This window comes from Caretta caretta, chromosome 7 (genome assembly GCF_965140235.1).
Source record: "Caretta caretta isolate rCarCar2 chromosome 7, rCarCar1.hap1, whole genome shotgun sequence".
In the NCBI taxonomy this organism is placed as follows: Eukaryota; Metazoa; Chordata; order Testudines; family Cheloniidae; genus Caretta; species Caretta caretta.
Genome location: NC_134212.1, coordinates 38,726,838 through 38,741,636, shown reverse-complemented (window position 1 = coordinate 38,741,636; position 14,799 = coordinate 38,726,838).

The window sequence follows — 14,799 nt, the reverse complement described above, 5'->3', positions numbered from 1 at the left end:
GCACTGCACCCCTCACCCTCTCCTGCAGCCCAACCCTCTGCCCCAGCCCAGAGCCCACATTCCTCACCCCTCCCGCATTCCAAACTCCCTTGCAGAGCCTGCACCCTGCACCCTCTCCTACACCCCAACCCCCTGCCCCAGCCCTGAGCCAGCACCCAAACTCCCTCCCACTGGCCGCACCGCTCCCACACCCAAACTCCCTCCCAGAGCCTTAGGCAGGTGTGCGTGGTGGGGAGGCAGGACTTGGACCCATTCTGGACACCACCAAAAATTATACAAACCTGCCGCCCCTGGTCAAGGCTGGTGCGTGCTCCCTATGGTCTTGTGTCTGCTCTAGGCAAGCGAAAGACAGCAGTGTTAATGCCAAATGAGTCCACATGAGTCTGGTCCACAGCTGCTTCCTCTCCACCAGCCACAGGACCAGAACTGATAAAGAAGGCTTGTGGGTCAATATCTTCCCACCCATAGGTCCAGCATCCCACTCCCAGTAAGTTCTGAAAGGTATCCCTGGTTCAATATTTCTCACCCCACCAGACCAAAGCAGACTAAATGACACTCCCTTGCAGAATCCCGTTTCAGTGGCCAATGCAAAATCCTCCAGACAGAGATACAAACCCTTGTAATTACCTACAAGTTCCCTATGGACGTGATCAGTTAGTTTACAACATTTCTAATTTTTCAGTCCACAGAGCATTCATTTTTTCCTTATGTCACTTATTCAGCTTTAGTTTCATCTTTTGCTGTGGTTTCTTCTCTCTCTTTTCTTCTTCAGTCTCTTTCCTTCTCTCCTGTTTTCATAGTACATCTTGTTTGCTTTTAGAGGCTTCTCAAGAACTTTGGCAGTCCTATTTCTTTTCCCATATTGAAAAGAGTGTAATTGTCACTTCACTTTCCTTCACTCAGTTGTTTTGTCTCACGCTTTCTTAGGTGATATCATCTTTTACTGAACCTTTCTTAGTTTTAATTATTAAGGCCCTGATCCTGCAAACACCAATTTGAATTCTGAACAACTATTCCCATGTGTAAAATTAAGCACATGCTTAAGTACTTGCAGGATTGTGACCTAATTTGTTTTTTGTCAATGTTATGCTTTCCCGTTTCTGACTTTTTAACTTTTAATTTTATCTTTTCTGTCTATCAGAATATTCTCTTTACATATTGTAATTGGGACTATTGAGAAAACTATGACATATGACATCTGATCACGGAAGCCTCATCTTGCACTTAACTGGAAACAAGAGATTAAGTCTCATTGATTTCAAAGGGACCATATGCATGTTTAAAAGGTAAACGTATGCATAAGTATTTGCAGGATCAAGGCCTTTATACTTTATTGCAGTAAATAAGTTTCTGATATACACAGTGAAGTCAGGGCCTATGCAATTACGTTAATCTGCAATATTAGATGTACAAAATGCTGTGTGATTAACTAGTCCACATTTCATGTGAAACTCTGGCCACACAGACCATGTCAACAAACAGGCTGATCCAACGCCCATTAAAGTCTTTCCATTTATTTAATGGGCTGTGAATCAGACCCTGTGGATGTAATCTTTTTACTCACTAAAAATTTCCCATGTATTATTTGTAAAGCACTCATGATATACTCAGTGCTATACAGGACATAAATAAAAATAGCCTCCACTTGAGTTTATAAACAATGGGTTTTAATCCTGCTTCCATTTAAGGTATTGAGAGATATGCCATTAATTAGAGAGCAGAATCAGGGCCTAAAACACATGAGTAAGGTCTTACCAAATTCACGGCCATGAAAAACGTGTCACGGACCATGAAATCTGATCTTTTGTGTGCTTTTACCCTATACTATACAGATTTCATGGGGGAGACGTTTCTCAAATTGAGGGTCCTGACCCAAAACGAAGTCACAGGGGAGTCACAAGCTTATTTTAGGGGGGTTCCAGTATTGCCACCCTTATTTCTGCGCTGACTTAAGAACTGGGTGGCCAGAGAGTGATATAAGTATGATGCTCGGGGGGCCCTGCAGGGGATCTAGAGTCAACCTAGGTTTAGGAAGGACTGGGGAAGATGCTTTCCTTACCAGCTAGGGAGAAGACCTGGCTGGAGTTACCTGAAGCGAGGGACATAAACAAAACTCTTAAGAAGGGGTGTCATGGGACTGCTGAGCTAATGAGGATGCAGTGAATTGGTGATCATGTAGAAGAACATAATTTCTAGCTTTGAAATAGATAAGGTGTGTGAAGTAATATATTTTATTGGTAATGTCTTTTATTCTGTTGTCGGAAGAGACAAGTCTTTGAGATTCACAGAGCTCTCTTTCTGGTCTGGGAAAAGTAACCATAGTGTTACTTTTAATGCAAGGTGGAATGGATTGTTAAGCATAAGGGGTTAACACATTTTGCAAGAGACCACATAAAGTGTAGTAGGCTATTAACACCTCTGCTGTCATAGGACAAAGGATGGTTAGTAAGTTATGAATTGTTGTAATGAGCCATTAAACCACTGTCTCTGTGGAGACCATGATTTTTGGTGTCTAACAGAGTTATGAATTTAAGCTCCCAAGCTCATTTTTTGAAGGTGTTGTTTAGGTTTCCTTTGAGGATAAGAACTGATAGGTCAGATATAGAGTAATTACTTTGTAAAGTGTTTGTCCATAGGTGATAGGGTGTTTTTGTCTTTTATCCTTTTTCTGTGTGAGTTCATTCAAGAACACAGTGATTGTCTAGTTTCACCCACATAGTTCTTGTTGGGGTATTTGATTCACTGGATGAGATACATCACAGGTTGTGATAGGCATGTGTAGGACCCAGGGATCCTGAAAGGCGTGTTGTGGGGGGTGTTTGTTCATTGTAGTAGCAGTGGAAAGATGTCTAGGTTTTGCATTTGTTGTTTCGGCCAGGTCTGGTGCTGCTTTGAGCTGGTGTGGCGTCGACTCTGGGTAGTTTGCTTCTGATGATGAGCTTGGTGAGACTGGGGCGTTGTTTGAAGGCCAGAAGAGAGGATTCCGGAAATGTTTCTTTCAGGGTGGGGTTCCCATCAAGTACTGATTGTAATTGTTTGATAATCCTCCATGTGGGTTCCAGTGGAATTGTAGGTGACAACTAGGGATTTTCTCAGTGGGGTTCTTTTTCTGTGTTGAAGTAGGTTCTCTTTGGGTAGCTTGTTCTTTGATGCGATCTAGTTTTCTGATGGACTGTCCTTTGGTGAAGGCGGTTTTAATTGTGGTAAGATGTGTATCCCAGACTTTCTCCTCAGAGCATATTCTGTGGTATCCGAGTGCCTGGCTGGGAATTTCGTGGTGTATCTAGAGTGATTACTGGATCTGTGGAGATAAGTGTGGTGATCCATGAGTTTCTTGTATATAGTTGTCAGTCGGGTTCCATTGCTGAAGTGGACTATGGTGTCCAGGAAGTTGATACAGGTGTGGGAGTGTTCTAGACAGACTTTGATGGATGGGTGGTGGTTGTTGAAGTTATGGTGGAAATCTGAGAGTGAGTTTAGGTCTTCTGTCCAGAAGATGAAAATACCTTTGATATATATCAGGTATATCATTGGATTTGTGGTGCATGTTTCCAGAAATTATTCCTCAAGGGAGCCCATGAAGAGGTTGGCATATTGGAGAGCCATTCTGGTACCCCTGGTTGTTCCCATGATTTGGACAACATGTTTCTTGCTTTGAAATAAACTATTATATTCTATTAAACAGAAAGAGAGAGTGATTCAAAAGCATCAGTTGTGGTGGTTTATTTGGCTGTGGAAGTGAGGAAACTGAGGCAGTGGCAGAGGCTGATAGTGGATGAGATAAAATACTGCCCCTCTTGCCTTCCCAGATGCATAAACTAATATGCTGGGGATTTATGTAAGGCTCCTAAATGGGTTGGAGACGTTCATGTAACTTGATGGGTGAGTCTTCAGCTCTCTCACTACTGTGGCCTAGAATTCTGTTTTCATGATGGGATCGTATGCATTGCTGATTTCAGTGTGAGAAGCCTGTGTTACACCTAGTAGTGACTTCCATGTTTCTAATGGCATGCTTAATTTTGTAAATGACAATGTCTCATGTGTTGATGTGAGTGCAGAATTATTCAGCATTTGAATCTAAAGCTGACTATCTCATTCTTTCTGCCAACATCAGCTGCACTTTGCAGTCTCAGACCTGCCTAGTTTAAGTCTCACTTGTCACTTTTTGCTTTGCAGACTGCTCTATTATGAGCTAAGAAATTGTGCAATTTCCCAAAAGTACTTGCTTTGAAAGTCTGTTTGTACCGGAAGCCTGGCTATGCTTGATTCCCTGTGTTAGAGGCAAATATAGAGAAAGATACAGGGTGGGTTTTTGTTTGATTGCATAATCTTATAAAAATTATTCAGAAAATGTATCTCTTTCTTTTCAATCAAATGGATGCTAAATATCTACTACACTATGTCATGCCCTACCACATGGAATAAAAATCAGCTTAGATGCAGCTGGGTTTTTCAATTGTGCCACTGGGAACTAAATATATGTACTTCAAATAACAGCTTGAATAGCTCCCACTTCACTGGAAAAGTTTTTCTCAGGCAAGTTTAGGTTATGTATTTTATCTCTCCATTGCCAGTCACTCTCTCCCTAATTCATTCTAGGTCTGACTTTGGCATCATGCTAAACAATCTTCTACATAATTGACACACCTTTTAACTACAGTTTGTGGAAAATTAGTGCAAATATGTTTGAGTATAAAATTGCTTATAAATGACATTTACTTATATTTAAAAACTATATAAGAGCATAATAATCCTCAGTCAGTAGTTTGTTTCATAGCTACAAGCGTGCTTTGAAGGAGTTTGAGTAATCTAAACTGGTCAACCCCAACTTTTCCTTTATTTTATGAGTTTCCTATACTAATCATGTTTATAAACTGTAGGCTTGAGTTGTTGTCCCTCACAGTCAATCTCTGAGGGTGGCCATGCCTCTTCACTGTCACGCACCTAGAATGGGAATCTGTACAGGGGGAAATTAGCTGTCTCTAGGGCTCAAACAGTCAGGCAGGGTAGAACAGTGAACAGTTCAGGGGCCCAAGCCCTGGATCAGGGCGGGGCACCAAGCAGGCTAGAGCTCCAACCCTCAGGCAGGGTAGAGCAGTGAACAGTTCAGGGGCCCAGACCCTCGGGCAGGGCAGGGCACCAAACACAGTCTAGGGGACCCCAGCAAAGGGGGAGCACCCAACAAGCACAGGCCTCCTGACCTAAAGGGAGAGGTGGGGGAAGAGTACTGCCACTCCAGGAGAGAGGTAGCAGGGGAGATGCAGACCCTCCTAACTCCACTGTGTCCCAGCCCAGAGCCCTAGCAGCGGCAGAGTCATCTCCCATTGGGTCAGCGGGGAATCCACCTGCAACACGCTGATTGTATTTCTGGTGGCACCACTGCCAGATGGTAGTCTGGTTCCCCTGGGCTACTTCCTATTCTCCCTCTCGGGTATACTGCGAGCGGCAGTCCCAGCAACTCCTCAGCATCTGGCGGGTCTGGCCGTACAAGTAGCTTGGGGCCCTCCTCGGGGCAACAGAAGGCTTCTGCATCCACAGCAAAGAGGACACATCCATCTCCTTTAACAACTGCCTCACAACTATGCTACAGGGCCTGTCTTTTATACTTCCTGTTCCTGTCCCGCCCCTCTGCTCCCAGCATGGAGAGTGTGGCCTTCCTGGTTCCGCCCACCAGGGAGCGGCTGGCCACCCCTCACTGTCAATCTCTGAGAGTGGCCACGCCTCTTCACTACATAAGCTTATAATAATTAACTTTACTATTGGCTTCCTAAACAGATAGAAATATTCCATTGACATCAATGGAGCTGCAGTGGTTGATGTCAGTGGTGAATTTGGCCCTATAACTGCAATGCAATCAAAATATCCCTACTACACAGTACTTAGCATGTGTCTTGGTGGGGGCAGAAATCAAACTTGATTTTTTTCAACAATTTTTACTTTACTTAATATGGATCATAACTACAGACCATCCAATAATCCTTTGGAAATCACTTAAGAAGAAAGTTTGTAGGGTAACACAATGAGCCAAATTAATACTTGCTGTAACTTCATTGAAGTCTGTGGAGACACATTAAATGGTGAATTTGGCCTACTTTCTATGTAAACATATATAGCTACAACCAAACACCACTAGGTGTCCTCCATTATTAGTTATACTACTCTCTGCCATGCTAATAGCAATACCAGAACAACTGGTGTTCATTAACACATGTTAAATCCTTTCATGTGGGTGAAAAAAGCATTTTATACTTTATCATAGTTAATTAAGTGTTGGTCACAAGAACACATGACCATCCAGTTAAAAATAAACACTTTTAAAAGAACAGACACCTGTGTGCTCTATTTGGTTATGTCCTCAAATAGAGGGGTTGGTCACAATAGAAGATTCATGAGCAGTTTTGAACTTTAGAATGCCAGTGCTGTATTACATGACTTCCATCAGTACAAAATTAAAATTAAATAATTGGTTGGCCATTGACTTTTCTTGCACTAATAGATAAGAAAATGCTAATGTTCTAATAATAATAATATATTGGCCTGAGGAGATTGCTGCCTCTGAATGTGCAAGAGCCAAATTCAGCACTAGTGTATGCAGGTACAGCTTCCTTCATCCTGTTGCATCTTTGCTGAATTTGGCTGTTCATAAAAATAATGGATCTATGGATGATTAAACTCGTTATAGGCACTTCGTTATAATAAAATAACTGCAGATATATATGCAAGAGGTATTCTGAAATCTTGGTGGCACAAGCAGGGGTAGGGGTGGGAGACTAGGCTCTGTTGATGTTACTTCGCCTTGGTTCTATTTATGGCTGTTGTATATTGAGTAAATGTATTTTAAATGACAGGTTTCAGAGTAACAGCCGTGTTAGTCTGTATTCGCAAAAAGAAAAGGAGTACTTGTGGCACCTTAGAGACTAACCAATTTATTTGAGCATGAGCTTTCGTGAGCTACAGCTCACTTCTTTTCTTTTTGTATTTTAAATGGTTGGGTTACGAATCAACCAGTAGTAAAAGTATTCCTACTCTTTTATTTTTCCCCCCTCAGGAATAAATTGCAACTCTTTCCCCTGATTACCACAGACCTGCATCTTCACCCTTTCATAGGAGTTCTTCCCTCCTCTGACCGCTGGCCTTTTAAATCTGGGAGAGACAAGCAGCTGCAGCTCTAAAATGCACAATTTGTATTTGACTGCTACAGGCTGCACCTTTCTCCTTTTCCTCTACTCACTGTAAGTACCTATTATGTTTCCTACTGGTTTGCCCTCTCTCTTATTCCCTTTGTAAAATCTCAACAGGATAAGTCATGAAGACTGACCAGGCATGTGCCACCAATATTTTAATATGGGACTTGGACAAGAAACCATCCCCCACCTCCTCTCAGCTTCTGTTAAAGCTTATGTACCTAGGGTTCCTATGGCTTGAAGAGATAAGGAACTGGGGAATCTCTTTCCGTTTAAGCAAATCTCCTTTTTATAACCAAAGTATGAGGTAACATCACTTGGTAAACAATTCTATTAATACCTCTTGCTGTAAGCATTTATATTTTGTTCTTGAGAACGATGCTGTAGACATTGGTAACTGAAGATACTGATAATTAAACATATCATTTGAAGAGGGAGGAGATGTGAAAATCCTGTTGAGCGGTTTGGGGGTATCTTCCACAGAGAAATATCTGCTTTTGATGCAATTTGGTCCATTCCATAGCCAACAAAAGGTTCTTCTGAATCATACTTATAAGCATCATCTTTCAGGGGAGGTTTAGCAGTACCCAGAGAGGGAGTGACTCTCCAACTGGGGTAAGGAAATTATTTAGGTGGAATTCTCACAGGAAGTTCCTGGAAGCTTCCAAGAGGCTCCTCCAGCCCCAACACAGAGGATGACACAGACTTCACCACCTCAGTCAACACAATTACTTCCTCTCTCTCTTGCTGTTATTAAGGGTTACCAGGCAACAACAGAATCAGTTTCCAGGAGCCAAGATAATTTTTTTTAAAGTTGTAGAAAGATATAGCTCTCCCTCTACCCCAAGTTCTGTCTGCCTGATTATGCTAGTCAGGAAGGGATTCTGTACTGTGTGTGTGGAGAGGTCTAGGCTGGATATTAGAAAACACTATTTTACTAGAAGGGTGGTGAAGCACTGGAATGGGTTACCTAGGGAGGTGGTGGAATCTCTATCCTTCGAGGTTTTTGAGGCCTGATTTGACAAAGCCTTGGCTGGGATGATTTAGTTGGTGTTGGTCCTGCTTTGAGCAGGGGGTTGAACTAGATGCCTTCTGAGGTCTCTTCCAACCCTAATATTCTATGATTCTATGTGTGCGCATGTGTGTATGTATGCACCCACAATGATATCCTCTAGTGACTCCCACACAGAGGTTATGGTACCTAATATTGCCTGATAACGGATATCTCTGCCTGCAGTTAAGGAGGATAAAGGACCTGGGTTCTAGTGTCTGTGACTTGAATAGAAATTTTCTAAATCACATACCTTTTGCGCTATCCCTTCCTTGCTCATTTCTGATCACTGGAAGTCTGTCCACATGTATTAGTGGTATGTGTGGTGGGTGTGGGAGCATTGTCACTTTTCTCTGAATTTTGTAGGTACCCTATCTTGAAGTGGCTTGGCTAGAAATGTTTTCATGGACTGAAGGTCTGTAAACAGCACAATATAAAATTTTGGGGCATGAAGACACTGTTGGGTCTGGTGTTATCCATTTAGCTGAGGGAGCAAGCAGCACTTAAAATGCTACTAGAATGGGATGGCTAAACCTGAAGAAGAGCTTTGTGTGGCGCAAAAGCTTGTTTTTCTCACCAACAGACAGGCGCCGGCTTCCTTTCCCTGGGGGTCTCAACCCCCACTCAGCCCCAGGCATAGTTCAAAATGGATTCTATGTGGATGAAGAAAATTTAGATCCCTCCTTAGCAAATAGTTTTTAGTAGTAAATGTAGGTAGGTCTCCATGGGGCAGAAACATTGCTGCTATATTAACAATCAGTACTAAATTACTTTTTTACACTTATAATCCTCTGCTTATACTCATTAACTTTACTAAGTGTTACATTAAGAAATTCATGATTATCTAGGACATCATGGTTTTCACTATTGCACACCAAAGCCATTTGGCACAGTAGTGACAAAACAAAGATCCTTGTGCCCCAAAAAGCACAAACTAAAGGAGGATTTGTAAGCAATATAGGACCTATGACACAAAGCTGAGCAGTTCTGACTTCAGAGGTTTACAAATACACACTATTATACACACAACACATTATAATACTTAGAAGGGTGAGAGTACAAAGAAGTAGGCAACCGACTAAAATTCAAGAGCAATACAGTATTATACAAGTATCAAGCTTGACTCAGAATAACACAATATCCCTTAGAGGGACTTCCAGGTATATCCAGAGAGAATAAATTAAGTCTATATAAAGAGTAAAATGTTTAGTTCTGACATTTTGGGTGTTTTCCTTGTTAAACCAATAGGTCTCATCTATCTCTTATTCAGAAAAAGGGAAAGGAAGAGTGGTCTGCTTAAAACACTGTCCTGAGATTCAAGAGATCAGGATTATATTCCTGGCTCTGTCACAGATTTTTTGTTACCTTGGGTAAATCACTGAACTCTGCCTCAGCTCCATCAAACAGAGAATAACTGTCATGGAAGTTGTGAGGACAACTTCATTAGTGTTAGTGAGGATCTCGTACCACTGTGACAGCCCCATATAACAGGCATAGTCAGAAGATTATGCATGTTTATATGACTCATCTGCACTTGTGGGCTGAGCCAGTGGCAATACCTTTAAAACAGCTCTAAATACATAGCCTTTTTTTTCCACCCCTTCCCAGGCATACGGATTATAATAACATTTGTGCCCAGGAGGAAATTTCCCTGGAGCTGTTTGGCTTATAAAGCAGCAAGAGTTTGAAAATAACGGTGAAGAGTAGTTATGTAACCAGAATTGCATCAATATTCCCTTGACTAGCAAGAATGATACCAGTTGTAGTCTCGGGTGAAGGTGTACAGTTTGCATGATACTGAGCTGCCACAAAATGATCATATAGTAATGTCAGTTTTGTTGGACAGTGTGGTACACTGATATCCTTCATAGGGACTTTTAGAGAAAGGATGCAATACCATGCCTCCCTCTGAACTTTGCTTATACATGCAAGACCTTCAGTTACAATCAGCTGTTTCCTAAAGCTGTGCATTAACTGCAGACTTTGCTTGGCTTTCAATCTTGGGAGCCAATATTGTACATTTTTTTGCACAGAAAACATCTGCCCTTTAAGAAAGCACTATTCTGTCAAAATAAAACTTCTGTGTTGAAACATAGCACTGAAAATGGGCCATTTTTCAAATCTAAAATGTTCAGTGGAATGTTGATTTCTTAGAGAAATTGTGGGGATGCAGCTGAGTCACTATGACAGTTCAGTTACCACCTATTTAAAAAGGAAGTTTAAGAACTTCCCAGGCAGCTGTTTAATCCTGGTACAACTTTTACATATGATAAAGTGTTACAGAAGAGGCCAAATACAATTTTTTACCTGAATGCCAGCATTTGTTTCCCCCGTGGAAACTTCAAGCAACAAGTCATGGTATCCCCTCATATGTTATTAAATGACACGAGTGGTCATCCTAAAATATCTCCCGCCAACAAAATAGGAAGGAAGGAAAGAAAGGATAAGCTATGGTATGTGGCTCCTACTTGTTGCTTGGGAATGTGAAAAGATAACAGAATGATGGGGTACTGACCCCAGCCCTGAGTGGTACTGAACTTTGAATGACTGGCTAGTGCCAGTGTTCACACTTCATGTAGATATCTCAGAGAATGAATGGAGAAAAATCTCCTGGAGAAGATTTTGGAAGCAATGAGGAATTGCAAAAGGAATAAGGCTTTCAGAGACATTACTTATAAGTGTGTTTATTGGCTTCCCTTACATTTTTGATCTATTTAGTGAGAACTACTAGAAGAAAATGCGGCATGCTTTTTATAAAAGGCTTATTAAAAATTAGAGGTAAAAAGAGCCCTAGTCTAATAGCAATAAGTAATGCCAAGGTGTTAGACTAAGAGTGCATTCTATGGGTGGCTAATTACATTCACCCTTTAATCCCCTTGCCTCAGAAAGTATATAAGATGCACATCAGTAACCAACTAATGCCCACCCTGGCAGGGTTTATTGCTATATTGAAATACATTTTAAGTGGTCAAATATTGAATGTAGTTTAGTTTAAAATTCAGACCTTATTACAGAAATTCAGTCTAGCGATTCCCACTGCTTTGATTTTACTAGCTTTACAGCTCCACAGTGGTTCATGAATACAATGGTCTTTTTTAATACATTCATACATTACAAGGTCAGAAGGGACCACTCTGATAATTCTAGTGAGACCCCCTGCATAACACAGGCCATAGAACTTCCCTGAATTAGTTTAAACTGGAGCATATCTTTCAGAAAAACATCCAGTCTTACTTTAAAAATTACCAGTGATGGAGAGTCCACCACAACCCTTGGTAAATTGTTCCAATGGTTAATTACCCTCACTGTTTAAAAATTTGCACCTTATTTCCAATCTGAATTTGTCTAGCTTCAACTTCCAGCCACTGGATCTTGTTAGACCTTTGTCTGCTAGACTGAAGAGTCCTTTAATGAAATTTCTGTTTCCCATATAGGTACTTAGAGACTGATCAAGTCACCCCTTGAATTTCTCTTAAGCTAAATAGATTGAGCCACTTGTGTCTGTCACTATAAGGCATGTTTTCCAAACCTTTAATCATTCTTTGAACCCTCTCCAATTTTTCAACATCCTTCTTGAATTGTTGACACCAGAACTGAATACAGTATTGTGGAAGCAGTCATGCCAGTGCCAAATACAGAGGTAGTATAACTGCTCCACTTTACCAGATATTCTTTTGTTAATACATCCAAAGATTGCATTAGCCCTTTGGCCACAGCATCACACTGGAAGCTCATATTCAGCTGATTATCCGCTCTGACCCCCAGTCTTTTTAGACAGGTTTCAGAGTAGCAGCCATGTTAGTCACTGCTTCCCAGGACAGAGTCCCTCATTCTGTAAGTATGGCCTGCATTCTTTGTTCCTTTGTTGACTTTACATTTGGACATACTAAACACACATTTTGTAAGCTGAGCAGAAGCAATCAGTGAGCCAGGTTGCTCTGCATCAGTGACTGTCTTGTGGCTCTTATTTGGACAATTTAGGAAAACTCACTCAGTTATGGAACACTTAAAAACCAATCTGATGTGTGGCACCTTTTAGCCATTTATTGAACAGATTTTTAGATCTGTTCATAAACAAGACAGCTCCAGTATCTCACATTAATTATTTATGACCCCAGTTACCTTAACTCCTTCAAGCTGAATCTTTGTGTATATCTAAACCAGGATTGAAATTCACTGCACAGAAAAATAAATGAGAATGAAAAGGATCATTATGCAGAATAAATAGCAGGTGACAGTTTGAAAAATCAACTGCAATTTGACATTTCAAACTAACGTCCCTTCATTGGATGCATAAGGGCACATACAAGAGTTTAGTTGTTACAATCCCGTTGCAATGATTGGTACCACTGAACAGTATTTGTATTATCTCTCCCTTTAACCTTACTATGACAACTACAGCCTTTGGGGAGCCTTCACACATCCTAATGCAACAGATGGAATATTTAAAATATTTACTATTCTAAACCACACTATTATTCCTATGCCCAGTAGAAGCCACTACAAACAGTGGTCAGCTGCTATCAAAGACATTTCCTACTTTAATTATAAGGGGAAGCTGTAAGGTAGTCTCATATACCATTGTGTTCTCAGCAAGGGAACTTCGTTAGAAAATAGTGCTTAAATGGCTGTTTCCTGATGTGGCATCAGTGAATTTGTGGCCTGGAATTGGAGGACACATAGCAAATCAATTTTTAATGTTGACCACTGTAATTGATGGTAACAACATGTAAACTCTAAAGGATTCTTTATAACATTTAAAAACCAGGTGGGGGCGGGGAGTAACCATATAGTGAGGGTCAGTGCAAGGGCTAGGATTAGAGTGCAGGTCCTCCTGTCTCCTAGCTACATGCTTACAGCCCCAGACCACACTACCTTATTGGCAGAAGTGCTGAGCATCCACAGCCCCTGTTGACTTCAGTTGCAGTTGTAGTACTCAACAATCTGGCAAATCAGGATGTAGGTGTCTCAAGCGGGACACTCAGAACATGAGGAACAGACAGTAGTGACCACCTGCCAAAATTTTGATGTAAGTGACTTGTTTAGCTTCACAAAGGAAGACTGACAGAGAGAAATGAAATCTCTTGTGGCACTCACCTCTCTTAACCATGTTAATATTCTTTCTCTTCCTGCAATCCCATGCTTTGTTCACTACACCGTCCAACTTCTAGAGCAAATGAGACAAAGATCCTACAAATAGCTAAGATAACCAGCTGTAGTGAATGAGGCTCTCTCTTTGGGAAAGGTGGATGTGTGTGTCATATGGCTGGTGTCAGTGGGACTGACAGCTTCCACTGACTTAGATACAACACCAGCTAGTTAATTTTCTGATCTTACAAATAAAATGTAAATTAAAAAAATCCTGATCTTATAATGTGAGGTATAGTTGATGGAATTCTCTCTCTGTCAAGAGCAGAACCTCTGCAACTGGAGGCAATTTACATCAGGTGCTTCTGCCCCATAGCATCTACAGCCATGATGTCATAAATCCCCAAAATACATGTCATATGACACCTTTGAAAAGTCATATTTTGTAAGTGTCCAAAATATTTTAAAAATGAATATGTCTGTCTTTAATGCTTCACATGACTTTGGATGTTTTCAGAGGATATTTAGAGTATGTAGCGAGGCGTGTTTCATTCATATATTAGGCCTATTGCATCTGGATCAGATGAGTATTGTATAGGGCTAATGTTCTATTTCTTGGCTGCTTTAAGTTGCTTTAAGTTGTATTAATTTGACCAAGTCTGTATACCTTAATGCCTACAACTCCTATTTGCTGGTCATCTGATCAGTGTATACATTTTCTCTATAATTCAAAATTTGATTCTTCAAAGGCTTTAAATTCTTTGCACAGCAGCAAATTTTAATCTAGAATTTCTGCAGTGGACCCCTTCTTTTGGTTATATCTCAGTTATTTAATCAGGCGAATGGAAAATACATCAGACAATTGAGCTGGTGTCTGTTCTCCTATAAAGGACAAGAGTGCAAAATTACTGCCAGCGACCAGTTAATGAGCACATTTTGCCAAATCACTGCAAGCCTTCTTGTTGACTTGCTAAAAATTCATCTTTAATGATATGTAATTAACCTGGGTCAGTCTTCTTCTTAGCATATATGCAACGTGGTTCATGTGGCATGTGATCAGAATTCATTACTGAATTTGGTCCACTGCTTAGATTATTAGCTTCCCTGGCATAGGCCAGATACTGATGGGGAGCGGAACAGGAATACTGATCCATGCCCCCCCATGGGTCAGTAAGAAAACAATATCTGAGACTGTAGTGTGGGGTGGGGAAACTGCTTTATATAAATATTAGAAAAATCTACACATTTCAGATTTGCTGTTATTGATTGGTCTGAAACAATTAAGTAGACTTAATTGGAACCTTAAACTGGAATATATTTGATGAGCTAGCCAGCTCTGAATACTCAATACATTTTGTGAATGTCATGAATGAAAAGTGTTACCTTGAGCTAAAAAAAGCTATTCTGGTCTCCTGCAGTCAGCTATAATTGCCTCAGAGTCTGTGACCATGGCATCACCAAAATACTCATAGAAAA